Genomic DNA, 17,069 nt, shown 5'->3' with positions numbered 1-17,069 from the left:
AATGGTGCATAAACAATTGTAAAGAATGAATTGCATTAAGAAATGTTCCCTGAAATATATCCATCTAAAAAAATAACAACACTAGGTATTTGTTTAGATAGAGTCAAGGTTATGTTTTGTATAATTCGACATATTCATAGTAAAAAAGGACATTTCCAGCCAATGAAGCATCAACATACTAACAGTCTAATAAATGCATTTCATACATGCTATGGAAAGAATAATAATTGTTTTAAAGGTCTTATGTAACATTAGAAAATTAAAAAAACAATTATTTCAAAGAACATAAGTATTTTCATTATTTTATGTTATTATAAGTAAAAATGAAGAACCACAAGTTTAAGTGCATCACAAGGAAATCCTTTATAATTCATTTAGGCAGGTCACAAGAAACATTGTGGGGAAAAAGCAGTGTATTTAAAAGAAAACAGAATAGCACATTTTATGTTTATTATGTTACTACTCTGCTTAGCCGGAGCAATGCTGCCACACTAGTGGTCATGTCCTGAAAGCATGGACAGTGCAGATATTTGGAAATAGAGATGCACCTCTTGAATTCTGAGAGTTATTTGACAAAGGTAAGTGTCATAGAAACTGCAGAATATGCTCTTAATGATACTTTATAGAAATCACAATGTTTTACATGCATGAGACTCTAAAGGAGGATTTGATAAAGTGATGCTCCTTTCCCTGAATCTGTCAAGTACAACATGTGCCCATCTCTTCATGTACAATTTGACAACTGATAATGCTGTCACTCATCAGACCATTGTCAATTCAATCTTGTCTATAAGCTCATTTTTACTATGTGTGAAATTAATTTCGGTATAGTTTAGGTGTAGTTTCGATGGGCCGGCTGTGCAGGCTGACTGGCATCGTTTGTTTCCCCTTGCTAATCAACTTGGATAGAGTAAAGTATATGCATTATTCTAAAGGCCGACTGCAACACGAAGCATGTTTTCTTTTCCATTACAATAAATGCGATTAGTAATAGAGTTATAGTAAATAAAGCAGTAAAAGAGAAGGTTATCAACCCGCAAAGCACGCGGTCAAATTATTGACATGATAAATGTTGACATAACACAAATAGATATAACACAAACTTATCATTACACTATTGTCTTTATGAAGGGGGGCACACACTTAATGTTTTGTGAAAAGTGTTAAGAAATGTAATGTCTTGTAATATTTTACATTGTATATAATGGACCCCAGGAACAGGACCCCAGGAACAGTAGCTTCTGCCTTGGCAGCAGTTAATGAGGATCCTTATATATACAAATACAAATAAATGAAATCAACCTCTTCACCCTCCTTATCATTCAATCAGGCCTAATTTCAATTAAATTGTGAAGCAACATGCACAATTATTACCCTTTCATCCATTTGTCATTCAGTGAGGAGAGAGAGACGCATTAGCGCCTGGCTGGGTACCAACGTCCTACAGGACATTGTCTTGGAGCCTGGCTGGGTACCAACGTCCTACAGCACGTTGTCTTGGAGCCTGGCTGGGTACCAACGTCCTACAGCACATTGTCTTGGAGCCTGGCTGGGTACCAACGTCCTACAGCACGTTGTCTTGGAGCCTGGCTGGGTACCAACGTCCTACAGCACATTGTCTTGGAGCCTGGCTGGGTACCAACGTCCTACAGCACATTGTCTTAGCGCCTGGCTGGGTGCCAACGTCCTACAGAACATTGTCTTGGAGCCTGGCTGGGTACCAACGTCCTACAGGACATTGTCTTGGAGCCTGGCTGGGTACCAACGTCCTACAGCACATTGTCTTGGAGCCTGGCTGGATACCAATGTCCTACAGCACATTGTCTTGGAGCCTGGCTGGGTACCAACGTCCTACAGCACATTGTCTGTGAGCCTGGCTGGGTACCAATGTCCTACAGCACATTGTCTTGGAGCCTGGCTGGGTACCAACGTCCTACAGCACATTGTCTTGGAGCCTGGCTGGGTACCAATGTCCTACAGCACATTGTCTTGGAGCCTGGCTGGGTACCAACGTCCTACAGGACATTGTCTTGGAGCCTGGCTGGGTACCAACGTCCTACAGCACATTGTCTTGGAGCCTGGCTGGGTGCCAACGTCCTACAGCACATCGTCGTGGCGGATTAAGTTGGGAATAGGTGTGAAAAATACTTTTCTGTTTGTGATTAAAAAATTCGGACAAATTAGCAATATAAAATACAAACATTTAGGAAAAGTCAGGGAAGGAGCAGGACAGCTTTTTGGGGGGTTGATTCTATTTTAAACATTGTTTAAAATATTATTTTAAATCAAAAGCTAGTGGTCGTTGGCCTATGACAGTTCTAATGTTAACATACAGTATATTGTTGCAGAGTTACTCCCTCTGCTCTTCCCTTGCGCTCTCTCTCTCTCTCTCTCTCTCACACACACACACACACACACACACACACACACACACACACACACACACACACACACACACACACACACACACACACACAAAAGTACTTGTTACATTTCCAATGCTTAGCAGGACGGGAACATTGTCTCATAAATACTTATCAAGATAACATCCCTGGTCATCCCTACTGCCTCTGATCTGGCACACTCACTAAACACATGCTTCGTTTGTAAATGATGTCTGGAGTGTTGGAGCATGCCCCTGGCTATTTGCAATTTTTTGGTGGTTTGCTAATATAAGGAATTTGAAATGATTTATACTTTTACCTTACTTTTGATACTTAAGTGTATTTTAGCAATTACATTTACTTTTTATACTTAAGTATATTTAAAACCAAATACTTTTAGACTTTTACTCAAGTAGTATTTTACTGGGTGACGTTCACTTTTACTTGAGTAATTTTCTATGAAGGTATCTTTACTTTTACTCAAGTATGACAATTGAGTACTTTTTCAACCACGGGTTGTGAGGTTGTTGGTGTGTGTGTGTGTGTGTGTGTGTGTGTGTGTGTGTGTGTGTGTGTGTGTGTGTGTGTGTGTGTGTGTGTGTGTGTGTGTGTGTGTGTGTGTGTGTGTGTGTGAGAGAGAGAGAGAAAGCGCAAGGGAAGAGCAGAGGGAGTAACTCTGCAGCAATATCTGTCAAGTGCTTTATTTACCTTTATTGGCAAATTCAAAAGGTTAGTTATTGTCTCCTAAATCCTATCCTACTGAGACTTGTCATTATAGCAAATTTACACTTTCTCTACAACACAGAACATGTCTCATTTGAATACCAGTGTGTAGTGTTGTAGACCTTGTTAATATCTGTTTTGCTGCTGTTCGAAGGAACCATAGTCCCCGGACTGTTTAAGATGGTATTTTCTAAATCCCTTTTGCTACAGTACTTGGTTTCCATGCTTATCCCACAATCTCACAGGCAACCACCTCTCCTAGATTCCGTCTTGTTGGTTGCTATCCCTATCAATGTTCCAATAGCCAGAAACGAAATAAAAACAGGGCTGTAGAATAGAAAAAAACAACTCAACCTAACTCTGACACGACAATTTACTGCCAATGTCATGGTCAGCCCAGCACACAGTAAAATAGGGAAGAAAATTGTTACATTTAGAAGCAATACAATCAAAGGGAATCATGTCAGTGTTCCCCTCATACTTACAACAGCACAGGTAAATCCCACCCCAGCTCTCACAAGTCCTTGATATTTTCTCCATAGTTCATCTTTGGGTGTGTCAGTATGATTGAGGAGACTCCTTGAAACCTGATGCAGTGTTGTTTTTTTATGTGCATTGTAGCGATACCGCAATTGGATTTACTGGTGGTTCTGCTCTGTATTCCTGTGTTTTGTAGCACTGATTTAGCTTTTGTAACGCTAATCAACTCTGACCTCCCTTTTCAATGGACTGATGTGTGCTTTGAAGATGGTTCTGTAAATAATTGCGCCGGAGAGGAGGGCTGCCGTTTTTATGGGCTCCTAACCAACTGTGCTTGATTTGATTTTGTTTTTACTTTAGTTTATTTAGTAAATATTTTCTTCACTCTATTTCTTGAACTGCATTGTTGGTTAAGGGCTTGTAAGTAAGCATTTCGGCGCATGTGACAAATAAAATTTTATTTTATCATGGGTAAACATATTTCGTTTATACTGCAGTTATCTTCCACACATACCAAGAGCTTTTTTATTGTGTTGTGGCATCCTACTTCATTTTCATCCACTTTAAACTGGACACATCACATAGCTCACACATCAAAGCAGTAGGTGCATGAAGCGAAGAGGATGATTCTCAGAAAATATTGCACCCACTGTTCCAGGAATTGGTAGCCTAGTAACCATTGATATCCTGTAGGAATGTGTCACTGAACTGTTGCCAACCGCTACACCTGATTCAGGGCTTGATGTTTAGTTGATTAGTTCATTAAAGTGTGATAGTGTTGGACTGAAACAGAATGTGCAGCCAGGAAAGGCCCTAGGATCAGAATGGAAATTCTTGACTGTATAGCTTGACAGTCTAAACAAATGTCTTGTTGTGGTAACAAAGCTGATATGCCCCGAAGGCAGAGATGTTTTTGAGCCATAGAGATCTGCCAGTTGCTTTTCCGTTCTTTCCCTCTTTGGGACTTTTGCTCATCAAGTGTTTGTTTGAAGTCCAGCATTGAAACGATACTGGACAAAGTCCCAAATGATACAAAATCTGGCTTAGGATGAAGTCCATTTTTGTATTGGTTTTGCCAAATTCATATTTTGTTTGTTTGAAAGCCCTCCAAGCGTGTTCCTCCTCTCTGTGCATTTACAGCCAGGCTGAAGTATCTCGCTACACTGGCTATATTATCCTCAGGGAACTGCAAATGCTGTTATGTTCCAGTGCCCCAACAAGGGAGAGTGGATAGCTACTATAGCCCCCTACTCTCTCTCTCTTTCTTTCTCTCTTTGTGCTCTATATCACCCACTCACACACATACCGTATATTCTTTCTCTCTTTGTGCTCTATATCACCCACTCACACACATACCGTATATTCTTTCTTTCTCTCTTTGTGCTCTATATCACCCACTCACTCACACACATACCATATATTCTTTCTCTCTTTGTGCTCTATATCACCCACTTACACACATACCGTATATTCTTTCTTTCTCTCTTTGTGCTCTATATCACCCACTCACACACATACCGTATATTCTCTCTTTCTCTCTTTGTGCTCTATATCACCCACTCACACACATACCGTATATTCTCTCTTTCTCTCTTTGTGCTCTATATCACCCACTCACACACATACCGTATATTCTCTCTTTCTTTTTTACAGACAATGGTTTTGGGCATTCAAGGTTAAAGTAATTACCTTAAATATGTTACTTAAATTGCATTAAATTATTTTAATCTTCTCCTACAGAGGCCTCAGTCTTATTCATTCTTGAAGGTGTTTTTGCTAATTGTCATGTCTTTTTGCATTTACCCAGATTAACAGAAACAATGTGTCATGATTATAAATGTAATTGCAACCATACATAATCATTATTAAGAAACCATGCAGAAACAATTTCACAGTATGCTATTTTCTGCCAGGGTGGGTGACAGAAGAACTGCCGGTGCTTCTTGTGCTTCAGCACCACCTGAAAAAGCTGAATATTGTGTTCTCATTGCCCAGAACAACACCATTTTACCTAATGGGTTTATTAAAGATTGTGAGCTAACTATGTCTTCTTTAATTTTCCACTTTTATGTATCAATAAGAAAATAATAACAATGACAAGAAATTTGCTTTAAAATGTTTTGCTTTACTAAAATCACCTAATTTCTCAATAAACCAGTTGAAAACCAGTTTACAGCAGCATCCTATGAGATGTCAGGTACAACACATGATCCTGAAGTTGGCATGACCATGATCTCACCATAACGTTACGGCCCTTCAGTTTTCTGTAACTAAACCACAAAAATACCTCACTGTCATAGCATAAGAGCACAACGGAGTCCCCCAGCCCCTCAGTCTTTCAGCCCTCCCAAAAAGTCAGCATGTGGAGAACTTCTTATGAGTCATCGTTGTCAGGTCACATCCATCTATCTATCTGTACATGACAGATCGCTCTCAAGGGCTGTCGTCTGCCACTGGTGAACAGAAATGGATACCCGGGGCCCAGGGTTGGTTAAACGCTCACAGTTTGGCTTCAATGATTGACAAATGCTCCACAGCTGCTCCTTTCAAGGTTTCAAGGTTTCAAGTTTTATTAGTCGTATGTATGGGATATGCATGGTATACATCGTCCAACATCGTCCAGCAGATTCCTTCTCGACAATGCAACAACAATAGCAAGTAGTAAAAAATAAGAATATGAACATAAAGTAAATGGCTCAATACCATAAAATAAACATTTTAGCATAAGTATAATACAGGAAGGCACAATTTATAGTATGATATTTATAGGTATTTTGGGGAAGGGAAGGATGGGGGCAAGTGTATACATTGAGCAGTTTAATAAGTGTCTGGTAGTAGCAGTTGTGATGTGTGTGTGTGTGTGCGCGCGTTACGGTGCAGAGAATCAGAGCAGGTGGTCAGTCCAGTTCAAGTGTTCAGTAGTCTGATGCCTTGTAGAAACTTGCACTCACCCTGTTGGTATCAGACCTTATGCTCCAATACCGTCTGCCCGACTGTAAGGTAGAGAACAGCTCGTGGCTGGGGTGTGTGGGGTCCTTGGTGATGCTGCGTGCCTTCCTCAGGCACTGTTTCGAGAAGATGTCCTGGATGGGTGGAAGCACGGTCCCAGTGGTGTACTGGGCCATCTTCACCACCCGCTGGAGGGCCTTGCGGTTGTGGACAGAGCAATTCCCGTATCAGGCCGTGATGTAACCGGTCATGATGCTCTCGATGGTGTAGTGGTAGTATTTCATCTGCTTTAGGAAGTAGAGACGCTGTTTCGCCCTCCTGACAAGAGTGATGGTGTTGTTGTGGATGCCGATGAACTTAAAACTCCTGACTCTCTTTACTACAGTCCCATTGATATGGATCAGGGCATGTTCCCTCCTCTGCCTCCTGAAGTCAACAATCAACTAATTTGTTTGGCAGACATTGAGGGAGAGGTTGTTGTCATGACACCACAATGCCAGTTCAGTTACCTGCTCCCGATAGGCTGACTCGTCGTTGTCGATTATCAGCCCTACAACCGTGGTGTCGTCTGCGACCTTGATGATGGAGTTGGTGTCGTGCAAAGCCACACAGTCGGTGGGTGAACAGGTAGTACAGCAGAGGACTGAGGACACACCCCTGGGGGGGCCCTGTGTTAAGAGTCAGTGTGGAGGAGGTATTGTTGCAAATCCTTACAGCCTATGGTCTGCACGTCAGGAAGTCCAGGATCCAGTCTTAGAGGGCTCTGGGCTTGATGTTGAGCTTGGGGGGAACAATAGTGTTGAATGCTGAACTGTAGTCAATGAACAGCATTCTTACATATGTTTTCCTCTTGTCCAGATGTGTTACGGCTGTGTGAATAGGGATGAAAATGGGTGTGGGACATGACCAGCCTCCCGGAACACTTCATGATAACCGAGGTGAGCACGATGGGGTAATAGTCATTTGGGCATGTCACTATGTTTTTCTTGGGCACTGGGACGATGGTGGTCTCGTTAAAGCAGGACTACAGGGACAGGTTGAAGATGTCCGAGAAGACCCCCACCAGCTGGTCAACACGCTCTGAGGATGAGGCCAGTGATGCCATCTGTGCCGGCACCATTGTGAGTATTCACTCTTTTGAGAGTTTTCCTCAAGTCAGCCTTGGAGAGCGAAAGCAACTGGTCGTCCAGAGCAGCAAGAGTCTTCCTGAATGGTTCGCTACTGTCTGCCTCGAAGCGAGCATAGAATGTGTTAAGCTTGTCTGGGAGGGAGGCTTCGGTGAGCAACGCTCAGCTGGAATTTCCTTTGTAGTCTGTGATAGTCTTTAGTCCTTTGGGGTTCTATTTAATAATTTAGGAGTGTTGGCCTTCCCAGCCCTAAACACTGCCAATGGGGAGAGGAGGTAAGACCTCTGCCATCACAAGACAATAACAAGAACTCAGAGTTTTAGAGGCTGGGGGCAGGATCAGGAAGAGGCAGGATCAGGAACAGGCAAGATCAGGAAGAGGCAGGATCATAAGGACTTGTACTTGTCTATGGGGAGAGGTGGTGTAGGAGTGTGAGAGTTCCGTACCTTAACTATGAACTCTGTTGGGGCTTATCTACCTTTGCACCTTTGGGTATCTATGGAGGAGGGCCTATGGGGGTTATCCCAGTAGGTTCTGAACAGGATAACAGAAATAACACAAGGATAGGGTTAGGGTGTTATCCCTTCTAGTCACTCCATTCTTATTACTGTTAAGCATCGTGAGGAGTTGTATTATTTTATTAATAAAACCTCAGCAACATTTTAACCCCATGCTGTGTGTTTCTCCTCATAAGTATTGACTGTAAAGGCATAAGGGTATTGTAGTAGGTTATTCACAGTGGTCTGCTATAGTGAGGCAGTTGCACAAGCATTATTGGTCTGTTTTCCAATACATGCTAAAGAAATCCAGGGTATCATACCCTAGTACTACCTGGCTTGCTAGGGAAGGATGTGGCTCTATGGCTGATTTTAAAGTGCTCTGGTGTCTGTATAACTGATGGCAGTTGCTGCCTTCTATTGTTGGTCCCCTGGCCCTTGTTAAAGCAGGTCAAATACCACATGCTATAACACAGGCCCCTACTACCAAGAACAATAGAAGGGTTTAAGATTAATCTTCAGAGATTTAGTGGGATTGCTTCCATAAACGCACGGTTCTATAAGAGCACGAGTGCGGAAAGTGCTAAATGGCAGACTTCAGCATTTTATATACACTATGATCCAGGGCTATAGCAGGGAAATACAGAAATCAATGAAGGAGATGAGATGAGAAATTCTGATGTAGTATGCCTATGAAATTGAGTTTTGTACAGTACCAGTCAAAAGTTTGGACACAACTACTTTATTTTGTACTATTTTCTACATTGTAGAATAATAGTGAAGACATCAAAACTATGAAATAACACATATGGAATCATGCAGTAACCAAATAAGTGTTACAAATATCAAAATATATTTTATATTTGAGATCCTTCAAAGTAGCCACCCTTTGCCTTGATGACAGCTTTGCACAATATAGGCATTCTCTCAACCAGCTTCATGAGGTAGTCACCTGGAATGCATTTCAATGAACAGGTGTGTCTTGTTAAAAGTTAATTTGTTGAATAAATTTTTTTCTTAATGCATTGGAGCCAATCAGTTGTGTTGTGACAAGGTAGGGGTGGTATACAGAAGATAGCTCTATTTGGTAAAAGACCAAGTCCATATTATGGCAGGAACAGCTCAAATAAGCAAAGAGAAACGACAGTCCATCATTACTTTAAGACATGAAGGTCAGTCAATGCAGAACATTTCCAGCAGGTTCCTTCTCGACAATGCAACAACCATAGCAAGTAGTGAAAAATAAGAATATGAACATAAAGTAAATGGCTCAATACCATAGAATAAAATTTTTAGCATAAGTATAATACAGGAAGGCACAATTTATAGTATGATATTTATAGGTATTTTGGGGAAGGGAAGGATGGGGGCAAGTGTATACATTGAGCAGTTTAACCTGTTGGGGCTAAGGGGCAGTATTGAGAATTTTGAAAAGAATATGTGCCCATTTTTAACTGCCTCCTACACCAATTCAGAAGCTAGGATATGCATGTCTGTAAGTATAACAGAACTCATATGGCAGTCAAAACCCTGAGACAAATTCTGACAGGAAGTGGATACCTGATGTGTTGAATTACTTTTAAGCCTATGCCATTGAAACACACAGGGATTTATTAATCATTGAGCACTTCCTACGCCATCCACTAGATGTCACCAGTCTTTACAAAGTGGTTTGAGTCTTCTACTGTGAAAACTGACCGAACAAGAGACTTGGAACGTTGGTCATAAGCGGATGGCCAATACTACTCTGGGGCGTAAGTGCATGTTTGGGTACTCTCATTCCAATACGTTTTAAAAGAGAATGCAATCGTCCGCCTTAAATATTATTGAAGTTCTGATTGAAAAAGGCCCTAATGATTTATGCTATACAACGTTTGACATGTTTGAACGAACGTAAATATTTTTTTCCCCCTCTTTGGTGAAGACAAGTCCGGCGGGCGACGTTCATGTTTTTGAGTAGCCTACAGGACGCGCTAACAACACAGAGCTTTTGGACATAAATTATGAGCTTTTTCGAACAAAACTACATTTGTTATGGACCTGGGATACCTGGAAGTGCCTTCTGATGAAGATAAAAGGGAATATTTACATAGTATTTTTGATTTTAGATCTCTCCAACATGGCGCCTAGTCTGTATCGCCAAGCCTATTTTTCTGAGAACAGGACCTCGTTTATTGCAAAGTGTGATTTCCCAGTAAAGTTATTTTTAAATCTGGCAATGCGGTTGCGTTCACGAGATGTTCATCTATAATTCTTTGAATGACAATATAATATTTTACCAATGGTTTTGAATAGTAATTATTTAATTTGTTGTGCTGTTTGACTGGCGATATTAGAGGGAAAATTATTTTCTCAACATCAGCGCCATTGTAAAATGCTGTTTTTGGATATAAATATGAACTTGATAGAACAAAAAATGCATGTATTGTCTAACATGTCCTAGGAGTGTCATCTGATGAAGATTGTCAAAGGTTAGTGAATAATTTTAGCTGGTTTTCTGCTTTTGGTGACGCCTGTCTTTGCATTGACAAAACATTACACACAGCTATTTTCAATGTACTCTCCTAACATAACCTAACTTTATGCTTTCGCCGTAAAGCCTTTTTGAAATCGGACAACGTGGTTAGATTAAGGAGATGTTTATCTTTCAAAGGGTGTAAGATAGTTGTATGTTTGAGAAATTTGAATTATGACATTTAATTGTTTTCAAATTTGGCACTCTTGATATTTCACCTGCTATTGATAGGGTGTACCAGGGGTGGCCCATAGAAGTTAATAACTCTACCTGCATGTACATATTACCTCAATTACGTCGACTAACCGGTGCCCCCGCACATTGACTCTCTACCAGTACCCCCTGTATATAGCCTTGCTGTTATTTTACTGCTGCTCTTTAATTTGTTACTTTAATTTAGATATTTTCTTTTAGGTATTTTTCTTAAAACTGCATTGTTGGTTATGGGATTGTAAGTAAGCATTTAACTGAAAGGTTATTTTACTGCTGCTCTTTAATCATGTTTTTTTTATTCTTTTTTTAGGTATTTTTCTTAAAACTGCATTGATGGTTAAGGCTTGTAAGTAAGCACTTAACTGCTGCTGTATTTGGCGCATGTGACAAAAAATATAGATTTTAATTTGTAAGAGCAATTTGACCAAGGAGGGTGATAGAGTGCTATATCAGATGACCTGGCCTCCACAATCACCCGACCTCAACCCAATTGAGATGGTTTGGGATGAGTTGGACCGCAGAGTGAAGGAAAAGCAGCCAACCAGTGCTCAGCATATGTGGGAACTCCTTCAAGACTGTTGGGAAAGCATTCCTCATGAAGCTGGTTGAGAGAATGCCAAGAGTGTGCAAAGCTGTCAAGGCAAAGGGTGGCTACTTTGAAGAATCTATAATAGTTGGATTTGTTTCACACTTTTTTGGTTACTACATGATTCCATATGTGTTATTTCATAGTTTTGATGTCGTCACTATTATTCTACAATGTAGAAAATACTGCAAATAAAGAAAAATCCTTGAATGAGTAGGTGTGTCGTAATGATTGGATCAAGGTGCAGCGGGAACGTGTATACTCATCTTTAATTGGTTAAAAGGAGGAAAAAAACAAACACGTATACAAACAACGACCGCCACTAACAGTCCTGTCATGTGCACAGACACTGAACAAGGAAGTACTACCCACCAGTCCCATGACAAAACATCCCTCTTAAATAAGACCTTCAATTAGAAGCAATGAAGAGCAGCTGCTTCCAATTGAAGGTCAACCCCATCAACTAAATATAGAAATAGAAAGACTAAACTGAACAGAACTATACTAACATAGAACATTAACCAAAACCCCGGAACACTCTAAACAAACACCCCTCTACTTAAACACATAGCCCAACAAACCCCGAACCACATAAAACAAACACCCCCTGCCACGCTCTGACCAAACTACAATAACAAATAACCCCTTTACTGGTCAGGACGTGACAGTGTCCAAACTTTTGACTGGTACTGTATATTCAGCCATGGACTGTATTATTGTGTTCAAATATTGCTGTTAGATGTTAAGTAAGCAAACCATTTAAAGCATTTCCCTGGAATTGTTTCAATATTTAAGTAGCATGCCTACTGCATGTATAGGGCACATAGATGTATTCCCAAGACATTTAAAACAGTTATTTCTAATCTTTGCTGTGTATCTTTAGTTAAGGTAGACTAACGGTTAAGAGTGTTGGGCCAGTAACCATGGTATCTTCCAACCACAACACAGCTTAACCCTCCTGTTGTGTTCGTTTCATGTTAATTAATTCTGTGTTCCCGGTCCAAAATGACCCCTCCATTATAGCTGATTATAAATATAATATATTTTATCACCCAATGTTGTGTTAGATCTTTTTATCAACTTAAGTTCTTGTGAACATTACAAGTTTTGAACTTCTATTTGCTATTTAAGGCCTGTAGGCCTCATTGACCTGAGCTCACACAACTCGTTTTTGGGTAAAAAAAAAAAAAAAAAAAAAAAAAGTAGAATGTATGGATTATTTTGACTATAACAAATAGTCAGATGAAACATATTGTGCTATTATCACAGGCTACTATTGTCACGGTAGTCGTAAGGAGAGGACCAAAACGCAACAGGAATATGTACACTCATCTTCTTTAATATGGACAAAGGAAAAACCTAAAACAAAGGCCGGTAAGGCACAAAGCTATACACAGCACAATCTCCCACAAAATCCCATGACAAACACACCCCTAATTATAGGACCTTCAATCAGAGGCAACGATAGACAGCTGCCTCCAACTGAAGGCCCCAACACCAATTAACTAAACATAGAACTACAATAGACTAGACAGAATATAGAAATAGAATAACAAACCCCGAACCACATGAAACAAACACCCCCTGCCACGTCCTGACCAAACTATAATAACGAATATCCCTATTACTGGTCAGGACGTGACAGTACACCCCCCCCCCCCCCCCCCCCAAAGTGCATCCAGGGTCTGCACCACACAAATAACCAAAAATAACCCCCAAAAAAGAAATCCCAAATCTAAAGGGAGGGAAGGGAGGGTGGCTGCCGTCACCGACGGCTCCTGTGCTATACCCCCCCCCCCCCCAAACCTCCTACAGTGGAGGTGGCTTAGGCCTTAATCCCCTCCCGGACCAAACCACCCCCACTGCATACCTCTGCCTGAGGCCAGTCACTGAAGACCCTGGACTGGGCTCTAGGAGCTCTGGACTGTAGGGCGACTCTAGGAGCTCTGGACTGTAGGGCGACTCACTCGTTGCCGGACTAGACACTGTTGCCGGACACTCTGGGCGAGGTACTGTTGCCGGACACTCTGGACTGGGACTGGGCTGACGCACTGGAAGCCTAATGCGTGGGGCTGGCAGTGGAGGTATCAGACTGGGGACACGCACCTCAAGGCTAGTGCGAGGAGCAGGAACATGCTGAGTTGGACTGGGCTGACGCACTGGAAGCCTGGTGCTGGTTTAGGAGAGGCCAGACTACACACCTCAGGGTCAGCACGAGAAGCAGGAACTGGATATACCGGGCCATGGGTAAGCACTGGAGGTCTGGATCGCACCTCTTGCTCAACCCATCCTGGCTGGATGGAAATAGCAGCCCTGCACAAGCGGAGTGCTGGTACAGGGCGAACTGGGCTGTGCAGAGGCCTGATGGTTGCCGTGCGTAGAGCAGGCGTAGGGTAGCCTGGGCCTAGGAGGCGCATTGGTGGCCAGATGCGTTGTGCAGGCATCCTCCTTCCAGGCTGAATGCCTACTCTAGCACGGCACTTGCGAGGGGCAGGGATTGCTCGCACCGGACTGTGCGTGCGCATAGGCGAGATTGTGCGCACTTCCGCATACTTCCGCATACTTCGGCGCTCTCCTCTCCAGTTGCTTCCCATAATAAGCACGGGGAGTTGGCTTAGGGCTCACCCTTGGCCCAGCCAAACTACCCGTGTGCCCCCCAAAAAAATTGGGGGTGCCTCTCCATCGGCACGCACAAAGCCTCATACCGGCGCCACTCTGCCTTGGCTGCCTCTATCTCCTCCGGTGGGCGACAATATTCCCCAGCCTGATGCCAAGGTCCAGCCCCGTCCAGAATTTCCTCCCATGTCCAGGTTTCCAGATAGTCCATATAATTCCTCACCTGCTGCTCCTTCCCCCGCTGCTTGGTCCGTGGGAGATTCTGTCACGGTAGTCGTAAGGAGAGGACCAAAACGCAGCGGGAATATGTACACTCATCTTCTTTATTATGGACAAAGAAGGAAAAACCCAAAACAAACACGTATTCAAAACACAACAACAACTAACATGCCAGTAAGGCACAAAGCTATACACAGCACAATATCCCACAAAATCCCATGATAAACACACCCCTAATTATAGGACCTTCAATCAGAGGCAACGATAGACAGCTGCCTCCAACTGAAGGCCCCAACACCAATTAACTAAACATAGAACTACAATAGACTAGAAAGAATATAGAAATACACTAACATAGAACATAGAATAACAAACCCCGAACCACATAAACCAAACACCCCTCTACCTAAATACATAGCCCAAACCACATGAAACAAACAGCCCCTGCCACGTCCTGACCAAACTATAATAACAAATAACCCCTATTACTGGTCAGGACGTGACAACTATATGTTTTTTGACATATAGTTGTCACGTCCTGACCAGTAATAGGGGTTATTTGTTATTATAGTTTGGTCAGGACGTGGCAGAGGGTGTTTGTTTCATGTGGTTTGGGCTATGTATTTAGGTAGAGGGGTGTTTGGTTTATGTGGACTCTCTCCTCCTCACCAGTGTCATGATCAAAGATATGATCAAGAGCCTCACATACAGTATATCGTTTGGTCATTGTGCTGCCACAGAATGAATTGTGAGCAAGGACTCAAAAAAGCTTTATATACCAGAGCTGCCAGAACAGATCTATGTGTTATTGAAACAATGTTGCGATTGTTTGTGAGAACGCCAACAGGTGAGGTTCCCGTGGGGGAAAGGTTCTATTGGGGAAAGGCTCCTGTGGGGAAATATTCTATTGGGGGAAGGTTCCCGTGGGGGTTGCCATGGGTCTGGTAGAGGAAGTGTGTCCATCTGATGAATGCACTGATGAATGCATTGGGCTCAATTTTATACACTAATTGTAGTCTCACCCATTCATTTCTAATGACCGGTCATTTTTGACCGGGAACACCACAGGTGTACAAAAGTTAAATAAAACACCCCAAATTTTTATGAAAATCATCAAAATGTATTTGCGTGTTCAGATGCCCTGTGTGGACAAAGTCATGGAACCTTATGACAATCAGATTAAATGAACTACATTTTTCAGAGAGAGAACTTGTAAATCGGTACAATTAGACCAGAACACAGCAGGATTAAGTGTCATTGACCTTGTTGATAATGGAAGGCAGTTCATTGTTGTGTCTAAACACTAATCATTTCAGGAGTGGAAACGTATTCTCCTTATTTTGTAGGTTACCCCACAACAGAGACAAAATGGCCAATATTATATGTTAGCTGGAACAACAGTTTACTGGCTTTAGTTGATGGCAGAGATCTGTATAGAGACGAGGTACACATGTCTCCGCCCTAAAAATGAGAGTTGTTGTTCCAAAGGCGGGAAGGCAGGCGACAAGCTTAGGTCCAAAATAAGCCCATAGAAATGCATTGGGCTTATTTTGGATAGATTTTGGTGAGAGTAAAACCTCTCAATTTGCCTCTTCCTCTCTGAAAGAAAAGATTAGATAGTAGGACACCATTTTGTTTCCCAGCACCTCCGTTTACCACTCCCGAATTTAAAGCCCTGCACATCTAAAATCAAACTCAAACTCATTGGTCCCTGGTTGTCATAGTAATCCACCATTGCATGACATTTATTTTTATCAGATGTTTTTTTTCTGTTTCCAATCCTGTTTCTAACACTAAGTAGGCCAAATGAAAAGCAAACGCACAGACTACGTCTCCCCAAAGAAACAAACCTGACAAATGTCAAAACAAACTTCTGGAGACCCCCCCCCAAACCAAAAAAAGTATGCCTCTGGGCTTCTGAAATAAGTGATGTCACTCACACAAATAGTGACAGACAGACACAGCCAGACAAGGATGGGACTGAATGAGGAGGTGGCATCATCTCATTGAGTCAGACTCAAAACCACCCCAGTTATTTACACTTGTCACTGACAACAAACTCCCTACTCTGCACTTTGACCTCAGAGCGTCGTCCAAACAACTGGGGATTACAGTACCATGAAAATAGTATTGCCATCAGCCAGCCATTCATGAAGCATTGAAATTAATTAATACAAAGTCATATTCATGACATCATTGATATTCCCCCTGCACACACACACATTACATGACATTACATCAGTGCTTCTAATCACCTTCCCAGCTGCTGACCAGGGCCCTATGTTGAGCTGGGACTAGAGCAGTAAGCTGGAGCATTAGTAGTGTGTCTGCAGCAGAACCAAGTGCTAATCATTCTGCCTCAGCTGCCACAGCTTCACAACACAAATTACAAAGTCCCTGACTACATGCCCAGTCCCAATGCCCCTCCATCCCTGACTCCCTGCCGAGTCCCAATGCCCCTCTAGCCCTGACTCCCTGCCCAGTCCCAATGTACCTCTAGCCCTGACTCCCTGCCCAGTCCCAATGTCCCTCTAGCCCTGACTCCCTGCCCAGTCCCAATGTCCCTCCATCCCTGACTCCCTGCCCAGTCCCAATGCCCCTCCATCCCTGACTCCCTGCCCAGTCCCAATGCCCCTCCATCCCTGACTCCCTGCCCAGTCCCAATGCCCCTCCATCCCTGACTCCCTGCCCAGTCCCAATGCCCCACCAGACCTGACTCTCTGCCCAGTCCCAATGCCCCTCCAGCCCTGACTCCCTGCC

This window comes from Salmo trutta, chromosome 13 (genome assembly GCF_901001165.1).
Source record: "Salmo trutta chromosome 13, fSalTru1.1, whole genome shotgun sequence".
In the NCBI taxonomy this organism is placed as follows: domain Eukaryota; kingdom Metazoa; phylum Chordata; class Actinopteri; order Salmoniformes; family Salmonidae; genus Salmo; species Salmo trutta.
The sequence above is the reverse complement of the archived record's forward strand: the minus strand, read 5'-3'. Positions refer to the sequence as shown.